This window comes from Parasteatoda tepidariorum, chromosome 9 (genome assembly GCF_043381705.1).
Source record: "Parasteatoda tepidariorum isolate YZ-2023 chromosome 9, CAS_Ptep_4.0, whole genome shotgun sequence".
NCBI lineage: Eukaryota > Metazoa > Arthropoda > Arachnida > Araneae > Theridiidae > Parasteatoda > Parasteatoda tepidariorum.
In genome coordinates, this window is record NC_092212.1 from 10,687,544 (window position 1) to 10,704,840 (window position 17,297).

A 17,297-nucleotide genomic window follows, 5' to 3' on the forward strand; every position below is an offset into this window, starting at 1 on the left:
ATTAATTGAATGTTATGCATATGAAATTTGAGAGTGCTTTTTATCGAAAAGTTTTATCTTGAGTATAACAATTTGGAAATTTAAAAGTGTATAAATTGGAAATTTTTGTGTACATGAAGGCATCTGGAGATGATTGAAGTTGTCTTTGGGGAAAATTTATAGTTATAATAAAATTTAATTTTAATTGTTAAATGTTTCATGTAATTCATTAAGTATTTGTCTGTTTTTGGAACCTAGGTAACTGCTACCAAAATTCAATTAAGAGATCACAGCCTTGCCAAAGTTTGAAGGGTAACGGTACAAGATAAAGAATGTAGTGATATAACATTTTTCTTATAAATTTATTTCTTTTATGTAAAATATCTTTTTAAATAACAATGAAAAAATTAATTTGGATTTGAGTTAAGTTAAATAAAATTTCAGCTATATATTTTCAATTGATTGACAACGAAAAAATATTAAGTGATAAAATAGACTTTTATTTTTGCACTAAAAGTTTTGCAGTTAAAATTTCTTATAGAAAATCATAAATTGTTTCAAATTCTCAAGAAAGGGTGAAGTAAATCATTATTAAAAATAGTAAATCGCAGTCTAATTTGAGCACCAACCAATGTCTGCAATAAATACATGGATCCGAGAGGACATGACTTTAAAATAAAAAGTTAATTAGAGCACTGTTTCAGAAAAAATCAAATATTTCTGACCAAAATTAGTTTTTAATAAATGTCAGAAACACGTTTTCAAATATTTTCCATTTTCTTTTCTTTTTGCGTTTACTCTATAAGAGAACAATTCCGAAGGAGAAAAATATTAATAATGCCTCCATTAAATGAAATATTTTTTTTGTTACTATCACACAATTTTTAAAACAATAAATAAAAAAGATTGGATTACCGAAAAGATCAATTTAATTATACAAGAAGCAGGTGCGGTTAATTTAAAGGAAATATAAAAATACATGTTCATGACCAAAACGCATAATAAAAGCAAAATTATTTTTAAATTAAAGTTTAATTACGCATTCACGATAAGAACAATTCAGTAAAACTGTAAAACAATTGTTCCTTTATTCAACGTAAACAATTTTTGTACAAGGTTACAGCTTCGGAAATATTGTAATAAGCCCAGTTTCCACCAAAGTGACGTAATTGCGCCAAGTCGCCAAGGGGAACTGAGTGCAAGACGATATCATATTACGCATCCGGGCGACTTTAACGCTGCGCGCATGCCAGTTTGGTGCATTACTTTTAAATTTCCTTCAACTCAGTCAAACTAAATGAAAAAGAATTTTTTTTCCCTTCTTAATCGAATAAAGAAGGCTGAATTTTCAAAATTTATGGACATTGTTACATGTTATATGACCGGTAGATATAATGCGATCGAGAAGTTATTTAAAACCTTTCTTATTAACTCGCAGGCTCAGCCCCCTTTATGTTCTGCTCACCAATCCCCAATGGCTCATTCATATTCGTTTTTTTTTTTCTCCTTCTAAGCCAATAAAAAAAGATAATTTCGTAATAAAATATATAGTAATCATTACAATTATGTGTAGACACATGTTATTAATGCGTCAACCTTGTATCACCCAACATCATATTTATAGGACAGCTCCTATTTTCAAATACATATATTGTATTTAGGCATTTGTTTCAGTTTTGTCATTTGTAGCTGGATATTCTCAGAGATGCCAAATTCATCCACTGTGGTTTTCCAGCTCTGTCTTGAAGTGGCCTTTAGAATATTGACATAATTACCGAAAATTTTAAAGCTCTAGTCATAATGGTCTACGTTAACTGAGTTTAAAAGCGAGATTATTTCAGGTGCTCCAAAGATAGGAGTTTTTGCAAGGTAGGATTTTTTGCAAGGATAGAGACTAAGTGACAAGAGGCCTCCATGTTTTCCTTCCATAAAAATTTATTTTTTCAGAAATTGCAACATTTATTTTCTTTTTCTTTTTAAAACCATAGATTGCATAGATAATGATTATTGGGTCTTCGAATGGATTTCCTGGAAAGATTTGAAAAAGGAATCGTGTTTAAGGAATCTTGTTCACAACATTTGTAAATGTGCCAGTCAGGTGGCCGAGCGTTCAGTGCGACTAACTGTGAAGTCAATTGTTGCGGGCTCAAATCCCGCTCAGGGCATGGATGTTTCTCTCTCTGTGTTGGTCTTTGTGTGAATGTGACTCACCTTATGAATGGGTATCTGAGGCAGCGTGGCATAGGTAGTATTACTCGCCTCCGTGACTTAGGGTCACAGGTGCTCACAGGTTAACGTTAAATGAACAAAACTCGAGGCATCTCCCGTGGTAAAGAATGAAAGATACTACCATAAAAAAATGCCTGCCTTTTAAAAATAAATAAATAATAATAAAAAACATTTGCAAATGTAAAATAATGCATAGTATTCTGTTTTAGTGGTCAGACTCATAAATCATTGATGAAACAACTGTCAACTGCAACAGGATAAATATATTATTAAATTATTTAAATTATTAATTAAATTTATACTAAATTATTTGTCCATTATATAGCACAGATAGTTCTTTACGGCAAGATTATATATATAGCCTAAAATCATCGCATTGCTTCAAGTATAAGGCACTCAAACTATGCCTTTTTTTCCCTTGGAGCTTCGATAAACAGCCTTAAAAAAAATACCATTGTGGTATAGGATTTAATTTATCATCCACGTCTGCATTTAGTTCCGATTGATCCGAATACATTGATCCGAGAGTGTATTTTTGAATCAAATAACTTTCAAGGAAAAAGTTTATTTGAGCACTGCCTCAAAAAAAAAAAAAGTGTCTGACATTACGAAAATAAATAAATAGATAAATAATTAAAAAGTAAATCTCAAATGTAAATAATACATAATATTCTTTAGAGGTCAGACTAATAAATCACTGATTAAACAATTGTCAACTTCAACAGGAGTGATATATACAATCAACTGAATGCCTTTGATCCCCTCTATGCTCAGCGTTATTGTTCTTCAAAGGGAAGAAATAATTCTCAGAAAGAATATTTCTTTTTTTTTTTTTCAAGGGATCTAAACTTATGATTACAAATTAAAAAAATTCTTTTTAACAGTTCTTTCCTGGCACTTTCTTTTTAATTAAAAAAAAGGATAAAAAAGAATAGACATAGGGGCAACACTACGACGTAGCAACGGCCCTGATGGTGATACTTAAAAACGCAAGCACAATTATTCTTATTCACAAGTTTTACAATTTTGTCCACTACAAATTTATGAAAACTTTAGCAGAAAGCGGAACAGTAGGCATCCTTATATACATAAATTCTAAACTATAATTTTCTTTAAATTCTTTCAAGTGAATACGAAAGTTTCCCCACCTTTCTTATTCGTAGGGTGTGGTGGGAAAAAGGCTATAATATATCATGTATCTTTTGTCTCAAGTGTTACTTTCAAAGTATCCAATTGTTTATGTACGTTATAAATTTGTACATTTAGAATTTTTTTTTAAATAAACTGAAAATCATTATAAAAAACATCTGTATTTTTCGAACAAAATTAGTGTTTAATTTAAAATATCCACATCCGAATTAGGTAAGAATAAGTTTTTATATAGATATCATGATTATTTATATAAGAATAACATTTAAAAGAAAACAAATGTACCAGTATTTAAACCAAACATTATATTATACATAATTTCTATTCTATTTATCATTACCAGAGATGCCAACTTGCTCCGCTTTGTAAAATGGTATTTTCTAGTGGTAGCGCAATTTAAGTTACTTTTAGTTTAGTATTTTTCCCACCAAGTAATTTTTTCACCACTAAATATCATAAATTATAAGTATCATATAAAATGCAACGTTAAAGCTGAAATTTATTGGTTGCTCTACTAAAAAGTAGGCGTACTTCTCCTTCTCTAGAGAATTTTACCAAATAATTTACTACCACTTTACTAAACCTGTTTTAGAAAGCTGAGCAGTTGGCATCCCTGCATTACAATATCTCTTTGTTAATGTAATAAGCACTCAGCCATCCTGCATTTTAATTGTAGTTAAGATGGTTGAGTTTGAGTGTGAAGGGTAATTTTTATAGTTATAATTTCTTCCTGGCGGGTAGCGGATAATATATGTTTCTGTTCAAAAATTAAATATCCGCCCACTATATATCTTGGCAGACCAGAAAATTTATTATGTCGCAACAGCTCTTTTCCAACACTCTACTTCGTCAACTATATTACGACGGGATATATAAAGCTTGTATGGTTTTTTGTCTAAAGTTACATTTTCACACGTCCATATTAGGTAAGATACAATCCTTGTATTAATTAATGCGGCGAAGAAATTGTTCCATTGTGTTACTATTTAGTGACATTCTAGAAAAGTAGGCGTTACGTTTCGTACTATATGTTAAATCCAATTTGAAAACGATCCAAAATAAAATAAAAACTCGTTGATATCTTATAGATTTTCATGAAAATCCTCTGTAGAAAAATTCACGATTAGAAATTGCTACATTTTTTTGGATTACATTTTGAAATTTGACTCGAACTAAAGAAACGGTGTTTGGTGGCTTGTATTTTAAAAATAAGTCAATCCTTTTTTTTATAATCCAATATTCTTTATTTGGAAACACTGGAGAGAAAAAAAAACAGAGAGCTAAGTATTTAAGCAATTTAATTGCTGAAAATATTTGTATGCGTTTTAAAAAAGTTTTATTCAAAGAATGTTTTGGGGAATTTTTTTGGCAAATTTCAAGACTGTTTTAATGGAAAGTAACAACGTTTAATGCTTCAGATTCCCCTCATAATGTTAAATGCAATACTTTTTAACATTAAAAACATCAGGAGGGTGTTTCTAGTTATTAAAAAATTAGAAAGTGGTATTTTCACAAATAATTCAAACTTTTTAAAGGAGCAAAAAAAAAAAATTCCTGACGCCAATTTTTTTTTCTCATAATATTATTGTTATTATTGGTCACATAAAAAATAAAAATTGGTTTTCAGACAAAATATTTTTCTAAAAAAATGTGTAAATAGAGTGAAATAAGAAAGCTTCCCAAGCTCAGTCAAAAAAAAAAAAAACATTTTACTCAATTTTTACATTTAAAAATGTAACTTAAACTTAACAAGAAAAAAAAAAGACGACAAAAAACTTTGTTTTTGTTTCTCTGTGATAAAAAACATTATAACTTGTTTGTCATTATACAAAAAATTACCATCTGAACCTACTCTCTCATCAACATTGTTTTCAGAATCCTATGAAACAGACGCAGAAAAATCACCGCAAATGTTGTTGTCATTTTTTTAAAAAAAAGCTGTGTCCAAGTCAGATGCCAAACTATATCACTTGACTGATATATTTCAGTCAATTGCAACAATTTTGTGCAATCATAGCCTAATTATTGCCTAAGTTTGAATCACTTTGAGAAGAAATCTGTTTATTTTCCTTTATTAACATTTTGACGGTTATGAACGAGTTCAGCTCGCAATCGAATCGTGCATCATAATGTGCGCAAACAAGTTCCGCTCGGGAGCAAGATTTTGACCGTAATGGTTAGTAACGAGCACTACTCGCATAGTGAAATTTTCTCCAATGCGCGCTGACGAATAGAGCTCGCTCGCCATTATCATTCTGCATTGACTATGTTAAAAACGATAAGTACGTAAAAACTGTTATTTATGTACTATGAATACTTTAAGAAATTTTTAAAACGTGTGAGGCGAGCTATCTACCGCATCCAGAGAAGCCAACTTGCTCCGCTTTGTAAAATAGTATTTCCTAGTGATAGCGAAAGTCAAGTTACTTTCAGTTTAGTATTTTTTCTTTTAAGTAATTTTTTCACCACTAAATATCAAAAACTATAAGTAACATATGAAATGCAACGTTAAAACAACAATCTGCTGGTTACTCAATTAAAAAGTAAGCGTAACTGTCCTTCTCCAACGAAATTTACTACGTAATTTGCTACCACTTTATTATAACAATTCCAAAAGACGGAGCAGTTGGCATCGCCAAAGTAGGGTGACATTTTCGGAAGAACGGAGGTGGAAAACAGATGCCACTTTCGACTACTGTTTGCACGTAATACTGCTCGAATTAATGAAACGAAAACTGCTCATTTCCCTGACCGTCAAAGGGTTAACTAAAAAAAAATATTTAAATAATTGAAGCGAACAAGAAAAAAATAAGCATTATTAACGAGGCAGCTTCTTTAATTGGATAAAGTGCAATAGAAAAACAGACCATTCATTACTTTAAAACATTGATCTCCAACGTAATAGCGAGATGTTTTCCTGTATATGCCGATATAGGAACAACAGCTATGACGGATACGATTCCGAAAGACTTACAACATTGTTAAAGAAATTCACTACCAATGAAAAAAAAATTTTGATTCATATTACGTTAGAATGTTTAAAAACTATGTTATTATACCCAGAGCCCCTGAATTAGAAATGAAAAAAATTAAGGAAATATAATAACTACTATAATACATATTCATATGCGTGTCTTTAATTTTTTAGAATTATTAGCAAAAAACAGCAGATAAACCGATAATGAAATTATTAATCAATATAGGGATTTCTTAAAAGGGAAAAATATTAGTGATTATTCCTAAGCTTGTGATATAACTTGCTTTCAAAGTCTTAACATTAGAATTCGTCCTGTCTCTTACTGCTTGTATACAACGAATCTATGACTCGTAATACCAACATTGGAAATTGCATACCTGCCGTGAATCGGCATGAACTGATCAGTCGTTAGAACAAAATCGATAAAGGGATAGTAAGTGAGGAGGAAATATATTTGAAAGGGAGAGGGGCTCCCTGGCACCAAGTACGAAAGGGGGGTAATGTCACATGAACAGTCATATTATATGATAAGAAATGCGATATACCTGAAACAAAAATATAAACCAACAAAATATAAACATAAACGAGATAAGGCTACCATAATACAGTGAGATGACGGATAAAGGATAAAAAGAAAGTCTGAGTTATAATAAATTAAATACATATTTGCAACGAAAAATGAACTGAAAATAAAATTAAAATAGAATGGATATCTACAATAAGGGATAAGTGCTGTTAGTGTAGTGAATTTAAAATTGTTGGGCTAGCACTGAGTGTATTTTGTGTGTTAGGGTAACGCCACATCCCTGAGGAAAATTCAGTGATAGGGCTAAATCTAGTATTATCTTCAATTAAGTCAATGTTTAGGAGTGAGTTAAAGTTACTTGTAATGCAATTTTGTGCATCTTCGTAGAAATTATTGTTTAACACTAGGCTGCCAAAAGGAAATTATTTTGACTGCTTTTTCATTTGCGAAAAATGTACAAATAATAATGCATAAATTAATATTTTCTTTCCAAGTGAAGTAATTTTTTTATAGTTAATATTTTCTAATAACGTGTAACTGTAAATAATATAAACTGTAAATAATATAAAAATTGTAAATAATATAAAAAATATATTTTCACTGAATTGAACGAAATTTATCACACATAATTCATTCTTTCACATTGCTGTCACCTTGCTTGAAAGTTTATATATATTAAAATGAAAGAAAAGAGTAAAATCTGGTAGAAAATAAATTTCATTTTTGGCTTTATTTTCGGGATTAGTAAATTATCAATAGCAACCAAATTTTTTTAAAGGATACATTTTAAATACTAATTTGCTTCTTCTCCGTGAAAGAGTTAATAGCAATGAACTGTTTACTGGAAAAGAATAGATTTACTCATCTTTAAAATTATCTATTACTACTAATATTGTTAAACAACAAGTTATATTCTTCTCTCTGTCTTGCTTTCTAGGCCTGCTCGTAATAATGTCCACCTGCAAACAATTACAAGGACGAAACAAGCGTTGTTATCTATATATATATTTGTCTTACACGGCACCAAAAAATTGCAACTCCCGAATTGCAACTCCTCATTACAACTCCCCGAAGGGCAACGTTAGAAAATCGACCTATGATTGCTGCTAAAAATGTCACATGCCAAATCTAGCTCAAGTGGCTCAACATATAGCGTTTTTAAAAACGGAAACAATAACCAGAGTGAGCATTGTCAGGTTGTTCAATTCAGATTCATGCCCTAAAAACATGATAATAAAATTTAATGCCTTCTAAAGGACACTGTAATGGCACTAGATTAATTGTTACAAACTTGCAGCGTAATTTAATTGAAGCTAAACTGATTGATGATGATGAAGCAGGTACATTTTTCATTCCGAGAATACCGCTTTCAAAGAAATTCTAAATGCTTAGTGTTAATTTTTTAGAGAGTTGCAGAAAAAAAATTTTTTTTGGAAAAAATTTAATTGAAACTTCTATTGGCAGTAGGCAAGGGGAACTGCCAAAATCAAAACTCCCCTATTAGAAATGCAGCATGGCGACCTCCACGTGGTATTTCTCGGGTAATGCTAACAGCCATGCATTTTAATTTATTGTATGTAAAACATCCTTATTTTGTTCTAAAATATTATGTACTTTATCACAAATGTTAATTAATATAGAAATTGATTTCAATAATGCTGATCACCAAAAAATATTTCATTTGGCGATAAAACAAATTTTTGTGTTCTTGAAAATGAAAGACTTTTTGAGGGTTATTATCTCACAAGGAAAAGTTAGGGTTTAAAGTTTATATTTTTAAATAATAAAATTTTTTTCTAAAACTATCAAAATTTCTAGCAATAGCTAATTTATTATACACATTTAGTTGTATTTAGGTGAGTAACTGCAATATTTGATAATTTATTTTGCTAATATGTTTTTTATTTACCTAATGTTTTGATTTTTTCACCATGTACAATCTAAATAGCTAATAAACTTTTTTAAAAGCCAATAAGAACATTGATCGAATTCTTCTACATAAGTACAATACTATGTCTTTGATGATAATATACTATGTCTTAGTGCTAGAACATTGTGTTCATTGGCAAGCGAGAGCAGCGAGCCATGATTCTCGGTGGTTGACGAGCGTTAGCGAACAGGGGGCAGAGCCTTCTAGTTTTTTTGATTTCATTAGAGTATTTCTCAATTAAGTTGACATTTTTATAAACAGTAATAAAGGAAGTTTTATACGAAATATTGGTAGTTTTGTTTTCCTTTTTCTATATTAATACTATACATCTATTCATTTTTCAAATGCGTCTTCATTTTAAAATCATTCTTGCTTTATCGATTTTTTCCATACGTGTATTTCAAACTAAGCCCGTTTTTGTAAAGTGCGTTTAGAGCTATGTCTTAAGTTCAACAATATTGTAGTTTGACAATGACGTCAACTCTGTTCAAAGGATACTGCGGTTTTTACTTCACTTTGTGATATATTATTCCAAACACCGTTGTTAAAACGTTAAATAAAACCATTATCTTCAGTGAAATCTGCAAATCCTTTTTCGCGTACGCCAGATAGCCCGTAGGAAGTGGAGATACTGAGAGGAATATGCTTCAATTTAATATTGCTTTCAAAAACGTAGTATTTTTACAGAAAGGTCTACATATTATTATTTTCGCTCTTCCTCCCAAAAACTTTTAATAAAAGGTCACTGCTATGACTGCTGCTAATAGTGTATTTTACTCGGAATAAAATTTTCATCCATTCCATTTTTTTTTCAAGCCTCTAGCAATACTGAGATAGAAACGCCTATATTCTACGCATGTTAAAAGACCGATTCTAAGCTATGTTGAAAATAAGGATATGCAAGATAGGCATTCCTGTTATAAACACTGAAATAAAAGCACCGGCTTCTCATCTTTCACAAATAGCTCATAGTGTCTAAAATGTTCGACTATCAACCTGTAATTAATTACAAGAACAAACCGAGCGTTGTCTATGACTATATTTGTCGGCGTCTCTTTGCAAGGTAAATTGTTAGACTTGGTCTGAGTGATATAACGTAGCATCTGTCCACGAAGCGGACAACCAAATTCTATAGTAATGCTCTGCCCTTGGACGACTAGAATATGACAAGTGAGCAAAGGAGGGCATAGTAAAATATTGAACTTGGACTAGACTAGCATTCAGAATGCCTGTCCGCGAGGCGGACAATTGACTCTTTCACATGTGGTGATGCCTTTAGTAATTTATAGTAAATATTAGTAATTTATTTTCTTTTAATATGTTAATCTTAAACATTTCTCCAAACTAGTCTTTTTTATCTTTATCGATTTTATTTTAAAATGCTCATTCCAATTTAAGTTCGTTTTTGAAACGTGGCTTTAAAGCTACGTCCTTAATAAAAAGTTCAACAACATTATAATTCGACAATGACGTGTTCATTGTTCAAGTAATGATGCGCCTTTTTTAACACTTTGTGATGCATTTTCCGAACACCGTTTTATAAAACTTTAAATACAGCCATTATCTTCAGTGAAATCAGTAAATCTTATTTTTCACGTGAGCCAGGTATCCAAAAGAACTGGCGATACCGACGCACGTTTATTTCCATTTAACATGGTTTTTCGAAGCACTTTTGCCAAGGAAAATAAAAAGCCACGGTTTGAATGCCTTACACTTTAAGCAAAACAATAATTTCAAACTGCGCACGTCATCTTGCCGTGAAGAATTATATGGGCTTTAGAACGAGCAAATAAAAACTTAAATATTTTAAAAGTTTTTAAACTTATATGAAAATCGCCAATTTGGCGACATTTTTCAACCGAGCTGAAAAATATCGAAATCAATGAATTATTAATATTTTTTAACACTAGTTAACACAGTATTGGAGTAAGATTTTAAATATTAAAAAAAATGGAGAGTAAAAGCTTTTTATTTTTATTTTTTTCAAAACTGTGGTTTTTCACTTTATTGACATTTCCCGCCATTTTCAGAAATAGCATGAGGTTGCTGGCTGACGATAGGTTAAACTTGAGCTCTTCTGGTCCACGAATTTCTGGAGAATCAGGATATTCGACGGAGGGATTGGCCACCCAGATCTGCACACCTCAATCCTATAGAGCAGGGGTGGCGAACCTTTATACACCAACGTGTTAATTTTCCTAAAAAATTCTTTAATGAGGTCGTAGACGTGCCGTCAAATAATTTTGACTTCGTGATTATTGAGAAAATAGTAATCTTAAATACTATCAACTCAATACTCTTTATTCTTCTTCTTCTTCAGGAGCGCAACAGCCCTTTGCAGGCCTTGGCTGCCTCAACAGCACGCCTTCTCCAGCTCCCTCTGTCCATGGCAACTCCCCTCCAGTTCTTAAGTTTCAGGACTTTGAGGTCGTTTTCAGTGTCTTTGAGCCATCGAGTAGGTGGTCTACCTCTAGAGCGGGACCCCTGAGGGTTCTTGAAGGTGGCAATTTTTACAGGGCTATCTTCAGAGCCTCTCCATATATGTCCGAGCCATCTTAGTCGGTTGCTTCGGATTATCTGTATAATTTGAGGATGTTTATGGAGCCCATAAAGTTCAAAGTTGTACCGTGTTCGCCAACATCCCCCCTCTGGTATGGCACCAAAGATAGCTCTAAGTATCTTTATTTCAAACGTTTCTATCGGGCGTTGTACGTCAAGGTTTAAAGTCCAGGTTTCGTTTCCGTATAGCAAGACAGGCAGAATGAGTGTCTTATATAATTTTAGTTTTGTCTTTTGGCTAATAAAATTCGATCTTAGTTGACTTTTTAGTCCAAAAAAACATGTGTTGGCCATATTGATTCTATTGTCAATTTAGGGTTTCAGTTTGTTTTGGTCATTGATAATTATACCAAGATACTTAAATTCTTTAACCTTACTCTTTATTAACATTGAAAAAAAATACATTTTGATATGTCTTAAAATAACTTAAAGTACCATCAGTGTGACTTTTGTTGTTGCAGATTAGATGACAAATAATTCATATTAAGTTTTTGAGATATTAGTTTAAGCAGGACTGTTATTTTTTTTCTAATTATTCATTGTTTGCTTGTTTTTTATGATTATTAATTGCTTTTTAGCATTAATTGTTAATTCTTTCATAAATAATTGTTTATTATTTTGTTTGCTTTTGAGAATTTTAATTTAATTGTTACATATGCTTCATAGTGTAATAACAATTGTGATCGGTGGCGTGCCCAAAATAATGTGCCTCGAGCCGTTGGTTCGCCCTCCCTGCTATAGAGCATGTCTGGGACGCTCTGGGTTGGGCAATTGCAACTCACCACTGAACGCCATCTAGGAAATGAAAACAGCGTTGCTGAACGAGTGGGACCAATTGCCGCTAGAAAAGATGAACTGCCTTATTTCAAGTATGAAATCACGCTGTACGGCTTATATATCTTTAAGAGGGGACCATACCATCACCTCCAACATCAAGAAGCCTCCACACGGTCTTTTATAAGTAGTTCGTGCAGACTGTTTAAAAAGTGAACCAGTTGTGCGCATCAACCCAAAACCTTTTATAAAAGTAATTGAAAGAAATTTAACTTATATATTTGAGAATTGAATCTGTAGTGATTGACAAGTTAATAAGTCAAACTAATAATATTCATAAATAAAATAAATGTTTAGTCATATATTTGCTACCACTTTCTTTTTTTAACTATATTCTGTATTATATGACTCGTTCTGTAAGTGGATATCAAATCGCAAAACCCAAATTTAGCACTCTTAAAACTACAGGATCAATTAATAGAAATAGAAAACTGGCGCATGAAATGGAGGACAGCAGTAAACGCTGAAAAATCACAAATCCTAATCATACAAAAAAGAAGGAAAAGAATCCAGCAAAACTGTCAACCGAAATTATTCAACACCCCCATTCCAATAGTAACAAAAGCTACATATCTTGGACTAATTATAAATAATAAATTCTCCTGGGCAGACCACATTAAACACATCACTGATAAAGCAATAGCAGCAACAAATATTATTCAACCACTGATTTATAATCCAAATATTTCTTTGCAAAACCGAAAACTCCTCTATACCAGTATGATCAGACCAATTTTAACATAAGCCTCTCCTGCCTGGGCCACAATACCTGATCACCTAATGAAATAACTAAATCAATGTCAAAATAAAATCCTCAGAAAAATCACCCGCACCCGTTGGTTCATTAGAAACAAAAATATTCATATTGATCTCAAAATTCCTCTCCTATCCGAATGCATCAATAAATTAAATGCAGATTTCTACAAAAAAGCCGAAGAATGTAAAGCAGTCAACTGCAATCAGATCCTCTCCTATGAAAATTATAATAAAGATTCCCATCTCAGACCTATTGCAGCCTTCTACACATCAGATGCCTCTTTTCATCACTATCAACAAAAACAGAAACAAACAATCATAGCCGAATAGATAGAGCACCCGCCTACAACTTCAAAGATCCCAGGTTCTACCCCAGCAGACAACACTTTTTGAAAATAGCTTCTAAATCATCCATCCTTTCAAAATAAAATCAGATCATCATAGTGCACAACTCATCAATCACTGTAAAAATCATCAATCTTCTCAATTCATCCTGCACTTCATCAATTGTGAGTCATCCTGATCAACCGAAAAATAAAAATCAAAAATACAAACTCTGAACTCAATAGAACTTTAAAAACCTAAAATAATAATCTTGAAATGCCCTGTATATATAGAAATATTTTCCAATAGAATTAATCACTATGTAAAAGAAAAACACAACCATAATTTCAAACAATGCATGCAATTTCTTTTTTAATTTAATTTTATGTTATTTTTCTTTTTATTTTCTTGCTACCATAATGTTGCAAATTTCAATATTTTTTCAGACAATGTTCTACTTCATGATGTATGAGTAAGGGCACCTGGGAGGGTCGGAAAGCCTTCCCTCCACGGCCGAATCTGTGCGTTGACATGATAGCAGGAGCTCGGTTTTAAAACAACCTTACTCAACGGAATCCAATGATCGAATGATCGACATACTGAACGAGTCATTTAATACAGAATATAGTTTTAAAAAAAAGAAAGTGGTAGTAAATATATGACTAAAAATTTATTTTATTTATGAATATTACTGGTTTGCCTTATTCACTTGTCAACCACTACAGATTCAATTCTCAAATATATAAGATAAATTTCTCTCAATTACTTTTATAAAATATTATTCAAGCAAAGAGCTTGAAACATTCATAAAAGCAACTCCATTGCCTGCTTACCTCATTGCTCAACCAAAACTGTTCTAAAATTCCAGATGAATGGGATAGGGGCCGCTTCGCGGCCCAGGTGCCCAATAAGATCAAAACACTAGGACTAGGACTTTTATAAAATTTAAAAAATAAACTCCCTATGGCAGAAGGGAAGATTATTAGAAGACTCGTCGGTGCACCTAAATGCATTAGCAATAATTGTATAAAAAGGATCTTAAAATTGATCTCATCAACGTCCTCAATTTAAATAAAAATTTCTACTTTTTTACATTTGAAAAAAAAAGAATAGATTTTAAAATACCCAAATTTTGAAAAAATGTATTTCCTATATTTGAAGGCCCCCTTGAACGTCAGGGCCTAGGGGCAACGACTCGACGTAGTGATACTGAAAAAAAGTAAGCGTAATTATTCATATTTGCAAGTTTTACACTTTTATCCACCGCAAATTTATGAAAACTTCAGCAGAAAGGGGAACAGTTGACATCCCTCTCTCTGTAAATGCTAGTTTTATCCAATTCTCTATACATAAAATCCAAACCAGAATTCCTTTAAAATTCTTTCCAGTGAATACCAGGTCTCTACTCCTTTCTAATTCGTAGGGTGTGGTGGGAAGCAATTAATTATACTTCAGATTGTGAAATGATATGTTGTGGTCATGTATCTTCTGTCTCAAGTGTTTTTTATTTTTTTCAAAGCAGACAATTGTTAATGTACATTATAACCCTCTACCTTTATAAATTCGTACTAAATTCGTTTAAAAAAAACTAAAAAAAAAATTTTTTTTAATTTTTTAATAAGCATCTCTGTTTTTCTGAACAAAATTAGTGTTAAATTTCAAATCTCCACACCCGAATTAGGAAGGATCAAGTATTTGTATAGACGCTGCAAAAAAAATTTTCTCCGGTACAATTACCTATGTCAGAATTACATTTAATAGAAAACAAATCTACCAGTATTTTAAACAAAGAATATATTATTAGAAATTCCATTCCTCAGAATTAATTCAAGGATTGTATGAGTGTAAAGTTAAAAAACTCGCGAAAGTCGTAACAAAATCTGGCACAATGCCAGCGCTTCGTGTACGGCGGAGAAGTTTTTCTCCAGGGGCACAGTGCAGCGCATACGCAATATCATCCTTAGTTTTGGAAGGAGAGTTTGGAGAGAGAAGCACATGAGAAATCAATCAAGGGCGGACGTCAATTTGACAATTATCCCTCACAAGTAAGTGTGCTTTGTATAACCTATCTTCTGTTGATTTTTTTCTCCTTGTTTTCAGTTTTGATACAGATTCTAATCCTCTTTTTTTCTTTCAATATTTTTCAGTGATTCTTCTGTGCGCAAGGCAAAGAATTATGATAGATGTGCTTACTGCAATGCAAATAGAGCGGGTTATCCAAATTTGAAATTGTTTCGCTTTCCTCAAAATATCGAAATGTAAGTAAATAGTTAAGAATTTTCGAAGATTTCGGTAAATTATTTTTCAATGATTGATTATATGAACCTATTACCAGTTGTTTTCCTCATTAGTCATGTTTCCTCATTAGTTTAAACTATGCATAGTTTAAAAGTACTTTATTTGAGTTTTTGTGGTAATCAAAATTAGTTAAAATTATTGCAATATGCAGTCCCTGGCCAAATTATTAGATCCACTATAAGATTCTATGTAAAATCTTAATTACTCAGGTGATACCACACAGCTTTATTGTATTTACGCTACTGAAACCGGTTTGTACTTGCTTACGTTTGTGTATCAATTGGTTAAATTAGGCGATATATAATATAAATTCGACAAAATGTAATAAAAATACAGATTATTTATTGTATCAGGTATTATTATATTATAATAATTAGGTCAAATTAATAGACGCACTGTAGTTTTTTAATAATGATATGATTAGCACGAGTTTACATTACTTTTATAATTAAACATACGCGTTAATTTATTAATATAATGTATATAATTTTAAAAGTATTAATATACATGTTAATATTTTTATAATTAAACATACAAATGGATTTTTATTCAGGAGATTTTTCATTCACCTCCTATTTGTATTTATTTTTAACGTATTTCATTTCAATGTTAACCAACTGATACACTAACGTAAAGAAGTGGAAACCGGTTTCAGCTACGTAAAAACAATAAAGCTGTATAGTATTACCTGATAATTATAATTTTACATAGAATCTTAAAGTGCGTCTAATAAATTAGCCAGGGACGTTATCTTAAAAATGATTTATATTTTGTATGTGAAGTTTTTTAGTTTGTTTTTAAACATTACGACACATTATAGGTCTAAAATATTTTTGTGCCCGGGACCCCTGCATGCTATGAAGATGATACTGCCAGTAGAACATAAATTTAATTGATTTTGTTACTTAATCACACAATGAATTGTTTTGTTATTAAATTTCCTTTCTAAATATTTTCCTTAAACACTGCCTACTTTTTTAAAACTATTTAATAAAATATTAATACTTAAGAAAAATAATACATATAATTTATTAATGCCATACATTTTAAGTTCCGTTGTCGAATTAGACAGCATTCTTATGTCATATTAGCACTTTAATCTTACTGTGTGATTTTTTTTTAATAATATTAGGTGTAAGAAATGATTAGAGGCCAGCAAAGTTGTATCGTTACGGAATGTTGATACTGACAGACTGACTACACAACAGATGTAGATTGTGTTCAAGACATTTTAAAATTAAAGATTATGTATCAGAAATAATGCAGACTTGTTCCTAGTGCAGTTCCAATGAACCAATATTGCATCTTTTTAATTTTATGTTTTTTTATTTCATAAACTTGCTCAAATATTTATTTATTGAGTAAAATGTATGCAATTTTTATTTTATTGAAAAGTATATTCTTAAAATATATAACCAAAAAGAATTTTTTTAGATAAGTTTAATAAAGATAAAACAAATTCTGCAAAAAGTGCCTCGTTTATTTTTTTAAAACTCTAAGTATATATAATTAAAAAAATTTATATAGCGCATTTCTTATATACATACACACATGGAAAAATTAACAAGTCGAAAAAGTTTTTTTTCAAAGGGAAATGAATTCTACTCGATTTTTTAAAGTTTTAATGAATTTTTATTTTTTAATAAAAATTACTTTTGTTAAATAAATATTTACCACTATAAAATAAATTATAATCCTGGTAAATTTGTGAACTGAAAAAAAGTTTAAAAGCAAAA

The 17,297-nt window shown here is 31.1% G+C and overlaps 1 long non-coding RNA gene across 1 annotated transcript; it reads left to right on the forward strand.

Annotated features, from left to right (window-relative positions):
• Positions 1 to 15,235: 15,235 nt before the first annotated feature.
• Positions 15,236 to 16,895, forward strand: LOC139426472 (uncharacterized). Its single transcript, XR_011637752.1, has 3 exons — positions 15,236 to 15,308; positions 15,411 to 15,521; positions 16,694 to 16,895. It is a non-coding gene; the product is annotated as an uncharacterized lncRNA (long non-coding RNA).
• Positions 16,896 to 17,297: the final 402 nt, after the last annotated feature.